Genomic DNA, 15,217 nt, shown 5'->3' on the forward strand with positions numbered 1-15,217 from the left:
AATACTCCTGGCTGTCCCGGAACTCTCTCTGTAGACCAGGCTGTCCTCGAACTCACAGAGATCTACCTGCCTCTGCCTCCCAAGTGCTAGGATTAAAGTCATGCACCTTTTGACTAACAAAGATAGAGAGATGCATTTTTAAAAAGTAATTTACATTGCATTGATGCAGTGAAATAACTCCCTTGAGTCTTAACTTTGGGCAGGGAAAGTATAACTTTCTGAAATAGAAATAGAAATAAAATTTAAGTGCTTTTTTTGAAACAGGATCTGATGTGACCCAGGCTGAACTTTAAACCTGTTATGTTATATTACCATGGATGGCATTGAACTTCTGATCCTCCTGCCTCAGCTTCTTAAGTGCTGGAATTACACGCATGTACCACCACACCTGGTATATGTAGTGTTAGAGACTAAAGTCTGTTTCATTCGTGTTAGACAAGCACTCTTAACAGCCAAGCTATATCTCCAGACCATTAATCCTCATTTTAGTGAATAACTTTAAGATTCCCTTTACTCAAAACTACTTTGGCAAATATAAGGACAAATTTATTAGATTTTCATTCTCCACTTTGTTCCTCCTTTCCCTGTTAAAGGGACAGAAATATAGCAAGACCTCAAATCTACAACCTAGGTGCCCTAGTTAGCCTTAACTGTCAGCTTTACACAGCCTAGAGTCACCTGAGGATAAATCCAAGTTGAGGGATTGCCCAGATCAAATCAGTCTATAAGCTTGTCTGTGGAATATTGTCTTGATTGTTAATTAATGTAGGAGGGTCCACCTCACTGTGGGCAGCACCATTTCCCAGGCAGGTGGTCCTGAGCTGTGTAGCTATATAGCATGAGCCTGGAAGCGAATCAGCAAGGAGCATTCCTCCATGATTTCTGCTTCAAATTCCTGCTTTGAGCTCCTTGGCTGACCTCCTTCAATGGTATACTGTATTTTGGAAATGTAAGCTGGATAAACTCTTTCTCCTCTGTAGTAGTTTGAATGTAATTGGCCTCCATAAACTCATAGGGAGTGGCACTTTTAGGAGGTGTGGCTTTGTTGAAGTAGGTATGACCTTGTTGGAGAAACTGTGTCACTGTGGAGGTGGGCTTTGAGGTCTCAAATATGCTCAAGCCACACCCAGTGTATCAGTTCACTTTCTGTTGCCTGTGGATCAAGATGTAAGACTCTCAGTTCTTTCTCCAGCACTGTGTCTGCCTGCATGCCGCCATGTCCCACCATGATGATAATAGACTAAACCTCTGAACTATAAGCCTACCCAAATTAAATGTTTTCCTTTGTAAGAGTTGCTGTAGTCATGGTGTCTCTTCATAGCAATATAAACCCTAAGACATCCTTGCTTTTGGTTGTGGTGTTTGTCACAGCAACAGATGAAACTAGAACACTTGGAAATCAGAAAGACCATTGTTGACCAGTAGTGGATATAAGCTGTTCAGATAGGGACAGCTCCTTGACAGAATGCAGAGGTGAAGGATGTGTGTGGTTGAGAAAGAAGGAAGGAGGTAAAGATGAAGATGTCAGCCAGCTCTTGTCAGAACATAGATTTCAATTGACCCTTGGATAGTAGAACTTACTTGACCTTGTCCTCTGTCTTGCCATGGGTTGTTCAGGCCTGGTGATGGGTAGGAGTCCTATTTAGTTTCACCAAACACAGCCCAAGCTACTAAGATCAAAGCACAGTTGACACAGCTTGGAGACCTGCCAGTGGAACCAACTTATCTTGAATAAATGGAAAAGCTTGGAAGCTTCTGTGCTGGAGGTAGGGTTTCGACTAGGGATCCAAAATGGAGCACGGAGCACATGCACTAAGGAGAAAACATAGAGCTTAGGAGATGACTTGCAATTCTACTCCCCCAAAAATGCTCAAGAAAGAAAGATGTGGGAAATACATACATAAGAATGCTCGCCAGGCAGTGGTGGTGTGCGCCTTTAATCCCAGCATTTGGGAGGCAGAGCCAGGTGGTTCTGTGTGAGTTCGAGGCCAGCCTGGGCTACAGAGCGAGATGCAGAACAGGCACCAAAACTAACCTTGTCTTGAAAAACCAAAAAAAAAAAATGCTCATAACAGCCCAGGTGCCTGCCATGTTTTCCACATAGTAGCTACTCAGTAAATGCATAAAATTGAATTGAATACATCTTTACATCCCACGTGTGACTTCACTAGCCAAGTGACACCTTACTTTTGTCATTAGTTCAGATGCCCATTTTGTAATATAGATTAAATGCTTGAAGCAGGAGTGTGAGAGAGGGTTCAGCCATTAAGAGCACTGGCTAATCTTCCAGAAGACTTGGGGGTTTGATTCCCAGCATCCACCTGATGGCTCACAACTGTCTGTAACTCTCCTCCCGGGGTATCTGATGCCTCTTCTGGCCTCCTTCAGCACCAGGTATCCATGTGCTGCATAAACATACATGCAGGCAAAACAGCCATACACATTTTACAAAATGAAAAAATAAATACTTGAGATGGAGGTCTTTTATACATTTGTGTGTGTGTGTGAGAGAGAGAGACAGAGACAGAGAGAGGGAGAGAGAGAGAGAGAGAGAGAGAGAGAGAGAGAGAGAGAGAGAGAACAAATCCTTCAAGACAAAGGCTTGCACACAAAACTGTTCATCTGCTTTTCAATTTCAAGGCAATTTCTTGTTGACAGAGCTCAACAGTCAAAAGAAAAGAAAAGAAAAGAAAAGAAAAGAAAAGAAAAGAAAGGAAAAGAAAAGAGGTGGGGGTGGGGAGGTGGGGTGGGCAACCCACAGCATTGTGTCAGTTGAAACACGAGACAAACAGGAAAAACAATCTCTAACCTCCACTCAAAGCGGGTTTAGTTGTTCTGTGGCCAGGATTAGGGTATCAGGAAAACAAGCAAAGCAGCATCTGAAAGGCTTAATAATTAACCTCCATGACTTGGGCTAATATTTTCATTAGAGCAGCTCATCTCCTACTGATTATTTGTGGAAGGGTTCGGGCTCATTGATTTTTCTCCAGACCCTAGGTCAAAACAGTATTCTCTCAGTTGACTCAAAGTGGGACACCCCCACCCCCACCCCATAGCTGTCTGATTCAGCAGATGCTGTCAAGAACTGAGTCTTCTCTTGGTGTGGAAGAGGGGGGTGGTTCTTGGCATAAACTTCCTGTCTTTTTCTACCAAACTGTCTGTTCCATAGAAGGGCTGTCAACGTTGGGAGGCGTATGTCACTGGTTTTCATCTGATGAGGAAAGTACAAATGTTCCAGGATGTCCTCATCTGTGTTTCATTGAGAAGGTAAGCATCCTAAGACAGCGACCTCTTCAAACAAAGGGGATTGTTCATTTTTGCTTGCTTTATATGTTTATTTATTTAGTGTGTGTGTGTTTGTGTGTGCGTGTGCATGGCACACACATGTCCTGCTACAGGTGTGGAGGTCAAAGGACAACTTAAGTGAGTCTGTTCTCTCCTTATACCATGCGGGTCACTGAGATTGAACACAGGCTTGGGGCAAGTGGTTTTGGTTTTTGTAATTGTTGTTACTGAAGCAGGCTTCCTATGTAGTGCCACGCTGGCCTGGAACTCACTAAGTAGCCTAAGCTGGCCTTAAACTCTTGGTGATTCTTCTACCTCAGCTCCCTGAGTATTGGGGTTACAGGTGTTAACCACCATGCCCAGCTGAAGGAGATGGTTTTGTTTAACTCCAAGGTCTGGTGGTTGGCTAAAGTCAACATTAATGGAATGGAGCCATGCTGTATAATGGCAGCGCTGTCTCTGCTATCCCAGTATGGTGGCCAATAGTCACAGGGGACTATTGATCTGGTGTGAAGGTTGCAGTTAGCAATGACATGAGTGGAAAGATTGTCCCTTTCTCAGCTACATTAACTTACCTTGAAACGTCTCACCATCATACTAAGTCAGTGTCTCTATCCCAATAGGTCCAAACTGAAATTACAAGCAAGCCCTGAGATACTCTGAGGATTGAGTTACAGGGATGAGAAGCTCTCCCCGGGTGGCACCCCACCAACAAGGCCAGTAGAAGTCCCCTGGGGTCTATGCTGGGCTTTCCTCTCTTCCCTTATGGCACTTCCTTCCTGGAAAGTCATGAATGGGAGATGAGATTTCATGGCTCTGATGTCAACTAGCACATTTGGTTTGAAAGCATCAAAGTGCAAACTGTGATGTAGCACTTTGAGAGACATAGCAAGGGTGGGATTTTGTTGGAGATGGCCCCTCTGTTAGCTCAACCCACCGAGGAAGGCTTTTATTATCTGCTCTACCTTGGCACCAAGGACATGAGAGAGGAAAAGCTGTCCCAGAGGAAGAGGCGGCCAGCCCAGCCATTCTAGCAATGTCACGTTGCATGCAATGGAAATGTCCCTAAGGAAAGAGCTGACCTAACTACTCCCACCCTGAAAAAAATAGATGAAATTATCTTGAGAAGGAAAAGTCAATATACACAGAGATAGAGATTTAACAAAGACTTCAATCAGGGCACAAAGGCATGTTAGACACACAAACATTTTCTTCCTGCTCTTCAATCACATTTCTACAATCTCAGCACTCAGGAGGCAGGAGGATCAAGAATTCACAGCTAAGGTAGGCTATATGGTGAGGTCAAGGCAAGCATGAGCTATAATGAGACCCTGTTTTAAAAAACTGGAGGGAGGGAATCACATTTCTTTTTTCACTGTTATAAATATTCTAGATTCAGATAAATTTTCACACATTTTGATGAATGTTTTTGGTATATGTTTAAACTAAAGAATCTGGATATACAAAAAGTAAGATTTTAATCTGTGTTCACTTTTTCAAAAGGAATATGTCAACATACACATTGTTTGCAGTATATGAGTATCTGTTTTCCAATATCCTTCACCAGATGTTACTAGTCCTCAGAACCTACATTTTGGCAACACAATGGTAAAGTAATTAATGTATGAATCCTTCACTGGATTGCGATTCTTTGTTCCATAGTAGAGCAGAGTATCCTCCTGCCTCCACTTCTCCAGCTCTGGGATTGTAGTCGTATTTACACAATGCTGGGGTTGGAACACAGGGCTCCAGGACTCTAGGCAAGTATTCTACCAGCCAAGCTATATTCCCAGTCCATTACACAAGCTAACTAAATTTGATCTTAAATATTCTTTGAGCATCTGTACGTGGTCAGCCCTGTCTCAGTCAGCTGAGGTAAGTGTCCCTGGGAAGCATAATAGGGACAATTTACAAATTAGTAGGGGCAAGGACAACTTTTATTTTTAAAAATGTGGCAGAGATAGCTCAGTTGAAAGAGCAGCAGACCAAGGATCTAAAAATGTGGGGCTTTGGATGTAGCTCAGTGAAAGAGCACTTACCTAGGTTGCTTGAGGCCTTAAGTTTAATCCCTAGCACCACAAAAGAAGAATCACCACGAAGTGTCAAAGAAACACAGAAAATTCAACCACTGGAGTTTGGAGACTCTGTGAGAAGTTCTAGAGGTGATCCTCATGCCAGGTCTTGCAAGCCAGACCAACGGAGGAGAGGAGGAGAAAGCAACCTGAAGAAGAACCAATGCTGAGAACCGGGCAGAACATCTGTGTCTTCTCTGGGATGACTGTGGCAGGGAATTGGTGTGGAGGCATTGGGAGAAGCCAGGGAAGCAGGGTGGAAAATGAGTTCTTACAGGCTCTGCCAAGGAGTTCAGACTTCACAAGAAACCAGTGAAAGGCCTATGATGGTTACAGGAAGGGAAGCATACTCAGAACTGCTTGTCGGACCAGTATGCTGCATGGCTGTGGGTAAGTGTGTCTCTACACTGAAGCCAAAATCAGTCATTGGTAACGGTGGAACGTGCATACACAGCAGTGTGCACAGACCAAGAAACCTTTACAAGGTGAAGCTGCAGGCCTTCTAAACCAGTGCAGTGGAGGAGAGAAAGCAGATAAGGACCATTAAGGCTTTGGCTAGTGGAAATCTAGAGGATAGGAATAACCCTGCTACCTTCATGGAATGCACGTGAAGTAGTACAGCCAGGCCAGCTAAGGGCATGGCTCAATTACAAGACAGGGCAGGGCAGCAGGGCTGGAGGAGGCTGCAGAAAGGTTCAGCGCTTCCCATGGCCCTGTGGCCCTGGCATCCACTCATCCATTCCAAATCAAAAGTAAAATCAGATTCCATGTCACTGCAGTTAGAACAGCCATTATGAAAATACTGATAGTACTTACTGATGGAGATGATGAGAAAAGAGAACCTAGCTTCAGTCATTGTTTGAAAGGCTACAGATTAACAGAGACACCCTAGAAAACAATGTGGGGTTCTCAGGAAACTAAAACCAGAACTTCCTTGTGATCCAACCATACCACTCCTGGATATATCTGTGAAGGAGATGAAATTGGTATGTGAAAGAGACATTGACCCTGCCATGTTTACTACAACACTACACACAGTAACTGTCTTAGTTACTATTTTATTGATGTGAAGAGACACCATGACCAAGGCAACTTAACACTGAAAAGCGTCTAATTGAGTGCTTGCTTACAGTTTCAGAGGGTTAATCCATGATCATCATGGCGAGGAGCATGTCAGCAGGCAGGTAGGCAGGCGTAACCAATATGAACTTTGCTTTTTCTCCCCCGCAGACTTTTTTGTTTACTCCATGGAAAGTTAATCACCACTCCTTCGAAATAAAAATTAACTCAGATGAACTGAGTGTAATTTTGCCAACATTATATTGTTTAAATTAAAAAATTTTTTCATATGCATATGAGTGTTTTGCCTACATGTGTATCTGTATAACACTTTCATGCAGTGCCTTAGGAGACCAGAAGAGGGCATGGGAACTCCTGGAACTGGAGTTACAGACAATTGTGAGCCACCATATGGGTGCTGGGAATTGAACCCAAGTCCTTTGGAAAAGCAGCCAGTGTTCTTAACTTCTGAGCCATTTCTTATTCTCCAATACTACATTCTTTTGTTGGTTCTTTTGTTTTTTGAGACAAGGTCTCTCTGCAGAGCTGTATTGAAACTCACTATGTAAGTGACTGACCTTACATGTATGGAACTTAAATCCCAGTTTTAAAGGCATGTGCACACCATACCCAGTGTACTGGCTACTTTTATGTCTACTTGACACAAGCTATAGCCATCTGAGAGGAGGGAATCTCAATTGAGAAAATGCCTCCATGAGATTGTACTGTAGCCTGTAGGGCATTTTCTTAATTATTATCTATGGTGGGGAAAGTGGGGGGAGCAGGCAGTTGATTGTGGGTTGTACCATCCCTGGGCTGGTGGTCCTGGGTTCTTTAAGAAAGCAGGCTGAGCAAGCCAGTAAACAGCATCCCTCCATGGCCTCTGCATCACCTCTTGCCTCTAGGTTCCTGCCGTGTTTGAGTTCCTGCCCTGACTTCGATAATGAAAGAAGATGTGGAATCAAAAGCCAAACAAAACCTTTTCTCCCATCTTGGTCATGGTGTTTCATCACAGCAGCAGTAACCCTCAAAAAGACATCTGGCTTTCTTTTTTGATGAGTCTTTTGAATATGCCAGTTTCATACAATTTTCTCTTCTTTGCATCATTCCCAACAGTTTTGGGTCTTGTAGAATTCCAGTATTAGATTAGCATCAGTCATTCATATTCAACCATCAAATAATCATGGGATCTGAGAAATATAAAAATGCACCAAATTGGGGCTGGAGAGATGGCTCAGTGGTTAAGAGCACTGGCTGCTCTTCCAGAGGTCCTGAGTTCAATTCCCAGCAACCTCATGGTAGCTCACAACCATCTATAATGGGATCTGATGCCCTCTTCTGGCATAAAGATGTATATGAAGATAGAGCACTCATATACATAAAAGAAATAAATCTTTAAAAAATGCACCAAATTGTAGGCCACACTTTCCAGGAAATTTCAGTTCACACAGACAAGAGAGGGATGCTAAGGATGTGAAAAAATGCTAGGGACACAGATGAAGGTGAGCACCCAAAGCTGGTGGACTGTCACTTTAAAAACTCCTAAAAAAAAGCAATAGAAGAACTTCTTACAGGAGAGGCTAGTCACAAGAAACCCAGAGTAAAGGTTCAGATGCTGAAGAAGGAATGACAGCTCACAGTGAAAATAAACACCCATTGAGGCTGACTCAAAAAGACTTGCCGAGCCAGGCGGTGGTGGCGCACGCCTTTAATCCTAGCACTCAGGAGGCAGAGGCAGGTGGATCTCTGTGAGTTCGAGGCTAGCCCGGGCTACCAAGCGAGTTCCAGGAAAGGCGCAAAGCTACACAGAGAAACCCTGTCTTGAAAAACCAAAAAAAATAAAATAAAAATAAAAGACTTGCCGATAGGATGGCTCAGAGAAGCATGAGAAGGGGCAGGGTTGCTGTGTGTGTGTGTGTGTGTGTGTGTGTGTGTGTGTGTGTGTGTGTGTGTGTGAACAAAGCCAAGTTGGGCTCAGGTCTTAGAGGACAGAGTGGATTCTCTGACACTGGCCCTCGGTTGGGGTATGAGTGAAGATATGAATGTGGAAATAGCTTTAGTGTAAATGACAAGGGGAAGGATCATAGAAATCACAGGGATCTACCTGCCTCTAATTCCTTAGTGCTGGGATTAAAGGCGTGCACCACTATGCCCAGGGTAACTTTATATTCTTAAAGAGAGAATTTAAGGCATTTACAAGTAATTGTTTGTGGGTCCCAGTCTATGAATGAGCATTAAGTCATAGAGAGTTGTGTATGTTAATAACAATATTGAACGTTTTATTTCCTAAGAGGTTCAGTCATTTACATTACTTCTGGAACATTATGTTTAAATCTTTACATGATGTTGGTACATTATGCTTGTTTTAAATTCTCACAGCCATGCATGGAAGTGTGAGGCAGGGGTTTGTGTCTACAAGTACTAATTTGGCATACTGTTGGAGTTTACGCCAAAATGTTTAGCCATGCCCATTCAAACTTCCTTTGTATTTATAAAGAAGTGTTGGATGCATTAGACCATGTGGTGGTTTGAATGAGAATGGCCTCCATAGACTTATATGTTTGAATGCTTGGTCATTGAATGCCCAGTTTGTGAAACTTACCTGAAAAACGTTAGGTGGTGGTGGCCTTGTTGGAGGAGGTGTGTCCTTGTTGAAGGAGGTGTGTCAGTGGGCCTGGGCTTTGGGGTTTCATTCTCTCTGCCTCTGCTTGTGTCTCAGGATGGAGGCTCTCTGGTAACTGCTCCCCTGCTTTGCCTTCCTGCCTGCTGCCATGCTCCCCAACGTGATGGCCATGGACTAAACCTCTGAAACTGTAAGCAAGTCTCCAATTAAACACTTTCTTCTTTAAGTTGCCTAGGTTGTGGTGTTTCTTCACAGCAATAGAAAAGTAATTAAGACAGGCCAAATACTTTTTTGTTTAGATCCTGTCGTTTTCATAACAGAATTTTAAATTACTCCCTCTTGATACATAAAGCATATAAATTATTTAGTATCTCAACATTTCTATCCTTACATGTTGGCCAGTGATGTTGATTTTGAGCTCTCTACCATGGTGTAGCTGTCAACAGCCTAATGATAAGTATTTTTTTTTTTTTTGGAGCTGAGGACCGAACCCAGGGCCTTGCGCTTGCTAGGCAAGCACTCTACCACTGAGCTAAATCTCCAACCCCTGATAAGTATTTTTGAGGACTGTAAAAGATGTTATACAAAATTTCTGTTGCTACAAATTAGAGATGCTACATGGGTTGTTTCCCAGACCCACCCACCCATCCAGACATTGTTAGTCAGTCACAGAACTTTTTCCTTCTGAGACTAGACTCATAGAATTTCACAGCACAATTTACATGGGCAGCTACTGTCAACAGATCAAAGTTGAAATGTGCGTTGAAACCTGCTTGCCATCCTAAGGGACAATAATCTAAATGCTACCGTAGAACTGTGTACTGTACTTAATTAGACAGGAACATTTGGACAGTACGTAGAATGGACTTAATGTAGTGTGCTTTGTGATTGTAACAACGGTATACTTTGAAGGAATCTGTATGCAGTTCTTTTGCGAGTCAGCTCTGTTCTTCCAGTGTGGGTACCAGGGATCAATCTTATGTCTTCAGGCTTGCACAGCAAGCACGTTTACTCACTCAGCCACCATGTCAGTCTTGGGATCCTTTAGGATCCGTGTTTTCTGCTTAGCCCCCAATGTCATTTTCATTAGAGTTTGAGATTTTTCTTTGAACTGAAGATTAAGAAGCACATACTTCCCAAAATCAACTAAACAAAGTGTATTGGGTACTTTTACTGTCTCTGTTACCACAGTATCTAACAGAAACAGCTTAAGAGAGGAAAGATTCATTTTCACCCACAGTTTCAGAGGGTTTAATCCATCATGGCAGGAAGGGTGTGGCAGAGTGAGACACTTCATGATATGGTAGCCAGGAAACAGACAGATGAGGAGTTCCACTTATTCCAACTTTCTCTCTGCTGCTGTAGTTAAAACACACTGACCAAAAGCAACTTAGAAGAGGAAAGGATCTATTTGGTTTATACTTGCAGGTCACAGTCCATCATTGAAGGAATTCAAGCAGGAACTTGAAGCCAGGCAGGCCCCTCGCTATTTCATACAGCAATACCTTCGACCAAGGAACAAATTGACAGCCAAGGAAGTACAGCAGAAACCATGGAGGAACATTGTTTGCTCGCTCAATTGCAGACCCATGCTTAGCTGGCTTTCTGCCTAGGGAATGGTGCAGCCCTCATAAGCTTGGCCCGACATCAACTAACAATCAAGACAATTCCTCTCGGATGTATTCATAGGCCAATATGATCTGGGCAGTCCCTTAACCGAGACTCCCTTCTTAGGTGACTCTAGGCTCCATCAAGTTGACAGTTAAAACTAAGAAGGCCACCAGCGTATGGCTTGCCTTCTCCTTCGCTTTTTTTATTCAGTGTGAATCACCAGCTCATGGTCCACTGCTGTATGTGCAGGGTGGGTCTCTTCCCAATCTTCTCTGGAAACACACCCTTGGACACCTCCACATGTGTGCTCTACCAATTTTCTAAGTGATTTGAAATTCAGTCAAGTTGACAATGAAAGTGAGCCATACAAAGAAACCAAGCTGTGTTTTTTTTGTTTTTTTGTTTTTTTTGTTTTTCGAGACAGGGTTTCTCTGTGTAGCTTTGCGCCTTTCCTGGGACTCACGTGGTAGCCCAGGCTGGCCTCGAACTCACAGAGATCCGCCTGGCTCTGCCTCCCGAGTGCTGGGATTAAAGGCGTGCGCCACCACCGCCCGGCACCCAAGCTGTGGTTTTAATTTTGTGAACACTGGAAGAATCTTCAAATTGTTGTCATACTGTCTTGATAGGGGCACATGGAACATAGAGTCAACCCATTAGCCCATTTTGAATAAAATGTTTCCCCTTTGTGTTCCGAAGCCTGAATTTTTCTTACTTTCTGATCTTGTTACTGACTACATTGTTCTCTATTTTTACATCATTTGATTTTATTATATGTGTATGGGTGTTTTGCCTGTGTGTCTGTGTACCATGTTTGTGCCTAGTGTCTGAGGAAGCCAGAAGAAAGCATTGGCTCTCCCGGAATTGGAATTACATATGATTGTGAACCACCACGTGGGTGCTGATAACCAAACCTGGGTTCTCCGTAAGAGTAGAAAGTGCTCTTAACTGATGAGCCATCTCTCCGGTCCTCAGAATAGTTTTTGACCAAATATGTGAATACCTTGTTCCAGCCAAATTAATGAAGTTATAACCATTATGTGAAGAAATTTGCCTCTATTACAGTTCGTTGTTCTTTTCATGATCTTCTCTTCTCCCCAGAACACAGCCTCTGTCTTTCTCACAACTGTCCACTTTCTCCCACAGTTTCCCATTACCTGCCAGCCTCCCCAACTCTTTTGGGAGACCAAGTCTCACTGTATATTCTTGAATTAGCCTGAAACTCACTGTGTAGACCAGGCCGGCTTCGAACTTGCAGACACCTACCTGCTTCCGCTGGAATTGAAGGTATATGCCTTCACACCAGGCTTCATTTTCTTTTTATTTCCCATTTATTTTTCTCCCACAAGTGCTCATTTACTCAGAAATTTTTTTGGTTCTCACTCTTTTCTAATTATCCACACTTACTCAATTTCCCACTCTACCACACAATCCCTCATTATGTTCTTCAGTTCTTTCGCTTACACAATTGCACTTGGAACATGTTACAAATGAGGCAGGGCTCTCAGGGCCAGGATGAGTTTGATCAAATGCTCTGTGGGGATGTGTTCTTTTCTCTGTGTTCTTTTAAGGACAACATTTTGACTATTCTCAGCATCTTCAAGCCAGAAATGGAATAGGAGGCAAGAAAGAATTGATATGCAATCATAATGCCTTTATTATTAGGATATGAAGAAGTACAGCCAGCCAGCAAATCATACAGCTATGAGGGCAGAAATTGTGTTTTTGTGTGCATTTGAAAAGGTAGGTACTCACTAAAGATTTTTGGGGAATTCGTTGCATGAACTAGTGTACTAAGTACTATAAAATGTCTTTCTGTGTATTCCTGCTAATGGGATTGAGAAGACCTGTGAAATTCAATGCATGTTACTGTCTATTCACTTTGTTAAACTACCTAAAATGTGATTTGAGATACATACATGCTTGTATTATGAACAATAAGCAATAGGAGATGTTAGGTTTTATCATCTGCTACTCTCTTTGTAAGCAAAGACAGTTGCTTTAAGAAGTAATTATAAGCCAGGTGGTGGTGGCACACGCCATTAATCCTAGCACTTGAGGCAGAGGTAGGCAGATCTCTATAAGTTCAAGGCCAGCCTTGTCTACAGAGCTAGTTCCAAGACAGGCAGGGCTGTACAAAGAAACCCTGTCTTGAAAAACCAAAATAAAAAGTAATTATAATTAGGAGTGGGCTATAGATGTGATACTTGGTATTTTTTAAAGATAAACTTGTTTACTTCTTGTGTAATATACCTGAAAGCTGTTTTTTTTTTTTTTTAAAGAAATGTGTTTTCAGGGGCTGAAGAGATGGCTCAAAGGTTAAGATTACTTTGTGGTCTTGCAGAAGACCAGGATTTGGTTCCCAGCACCCACATGGCATCTCACAACCATCCATAATTCCAGTTCCAGAGGATCCAATGCTTTCTTCTGACCTCCATGGTAACTAGATATGCATGTGGTGGTAATATATACATTCAGACAAAACACTCACCCACATGGAAAAGAAAATTTTAATCTTAAAAAGTATTTTAAGGGAAGAAATGCATATTCATGGTAAAGAAGAGGAGGAGAGGACCTGTGACTATTAAGTCCTCTTCACCTATTAACTCCTTGCTACATCATCCCTTTTGAATTTTATTTTTTTTAGGGGGAGTCACATCTCAGCTGGAGCTGGGGCAACATCAAACCAGAGAAAACCCTGAGGTTTGTCTTATTTGCCAGAGGAGCATCTACGCCATGAATGTGATTTGAATGAATGAGTCAGGGATGTGAGTACAAGGGCAGAAAGCTGGTTGTAACTTCTCCACATTTTTCTTGGACTGGAAGGAGGAAAGATAACTGAGTATGTACTCTCACAACCAATTTCAGTTAGATTAATGTCAAGATGCTCAGTCCCTACGTATCAAGAGGGCACTGGTTGCCTTTAAAAAATCATCTGTAAGAGACTACAGGAAATAGAGGAGAGTGCTTATTTGGTACCTCTGCCTTGCATTTAAAGTCAGATAAGGACAAAGGGCTAGAAGCACAATTTCACAGTCCCGGTTTAAAGGCTATGAAAACTGGTTGAAAGGAACATGAGCCCACAGTTCAAGTTCAGAGGATGTTTAGAAACTTGGGTAAATTGAGCTGAAAAGTAGTGGGAAAGAACACATCCAACGTTTCGACTTTAGCATGTCAAAATCATGGTATTCAGAGATGGACGAAACTTGAGGAAAGCCAATTTTTAGACTTAGAGGCTTTAGGCCAGCTGTCTGATTTTATCCAAGAAATAATGTTTTTGTCCCAGAAACATTGCCTGCCACAGGCAAAGCGAGAAAGGGAGGCAGGGGAGAGTGAAGAACTCTGAGGCGTGGCTCGGGCTTAGGGGCGTGGCTTGCGTAGGGGGTGTGTGTCAGGGCAGAGAGCAAAGGCACGCCAGGTCTAATGGGGCGTGTTTAGGGCGGTCCCTGCGGCTTTAGCGGTGCTCGAAGGGGTGGGGGCGTGGCTTATAGGGGGAGTGGCAGGGCGCCAGAGGGCGAGGCTTTGATGGACCCTCCCCAGTCGCAGGTCCTGGGAAGCTAACTTGCGAGTGGCACTTGTTAAGTGCTGTCCGAGAATCGTTCAGGTAAGGATGGGCAGCCGAATGGAATGGGAGCCTCAGGGAGGATGGGCAGACCCAAAGAGGGCCATGACCCTTCCCACGACCCTCTTTCCCACCGATCCGGGGCTCCTAGCAGCGACAGCTGTTGATTCTGCGAGTCTTGCCTAAGTCCGTGGGCCTGACTAGGCGTCGTCTCCTCTGCTTCAGTCCCCCTTTCTCCACTCTTGGGAGTCACCAGACTCTTTCACAGTTCTTTTGCACTTGAAAGAATTGTGGGGGCATGGGAGGAGCAGTCCCTTGTGAGGGCATGTCGCCAGAGCTGGTTGAATCTAAATAAGAAAGTCTAGCCTGCTAAGAAACAGCTGGAGACGAGGGTAAAGGCTACCAATTCTGAGGCTTCCTTCAGAAACTGAGGCGCAGTAAGTCAAGACTCTGATTGGCGTGGTTTCTTCTTCATCCCCACCCCCACTAAGCCAGGAGCGACAGGCTCACAGCCATCCCTAGACTGTGGAGTACTGTCACAGCTCTGCTTCCAGAAATCAAAAACTTTTTCACTCTGAAATTACTCCTTCTGGCCCTAACTTTTTGTGACCCACCCAAGACCTAGAGGAGAGGTACCTCCAAAAATACAGAATGGTTGGTGGCTACCATTCTTTGGAACATTCCTTGTGAAGTATTTCTGTCCTGAGAAAGCTTGTGGCAGCTTGTTAATATTAATGTCAGTGCCCTCCCGCCGTGTACTTTCCCTGGGAAGGTTTGAGAAACATTAGGAGCTAATGGGCACACCTTAGTTCGGAGAGCACTTGTGCCTTCTGAGCCGTGGAAAACCTCTTTGCTTTCTGCTTCCTGGTCTCCCTTTGTTGATACTCTGCTGTCTTCTCTATGTGCTGCTGTTTACAAGCTGGACTGGATTATGAATAGAAGTAACCCCATTTTCTTGTGAGTGAAAGTGCCGAGGATCCTTTAGCAGTGCCTGCACATTGCCCAGAG

General features: G+C 43.4%; 1 protein-coding gene across 2 annotated transcripts in view; it reads left to right on the forward strand.

Annotated features, from left to right (window-relative positions):
* The window catches only part of Ca5b (carbonic anhydrase 5B), a 123,677-nt gene that overhangs the window by 53,038 nt on the left and 55,422 nt on the right, over positions 1–15,217 (forward strand). Inside the window, exons 2-6 of one of the 2 annotated variants that reach the window (XM_052718177.1) lie at positions 3,170–3,267; positions 9,136–9,229; positions 12,313–12,390; positions 12,930–13,086; positions 13,295–13,350. The gene's annotated coding sequence lies outside the window, so the exon portion shown is untranslated. Of the gene's footprint in view, positions 1–3,169; positions 3,268–9,135; positions 9,230–12,312; positions 12,391–12,929; positions 13,087–13,294; positions 13,351–14,131; positions 14,252–15,217 lie in introns of those variants that run through there. The other variant, XM_052718250.1, reaches the window with a different exon arrangement.

Source organism: Peromyscus californicus, unplaced genomic scaffold (genome assembly GCF_007827085.1).
Source record: "Peromyscus californicus insignis strain IS unplaced genomic scaffold, ASM782708v3 Scaffold_10__1_contigs__length_136768540, whole genome shotgun sequence".
Taxonomy (NCBI): Eukaryota; Metazoa; Chordata; class Mammalia; order Rodentia; family Cricetidae; genus Peromyscus; species Peromyscus californicus.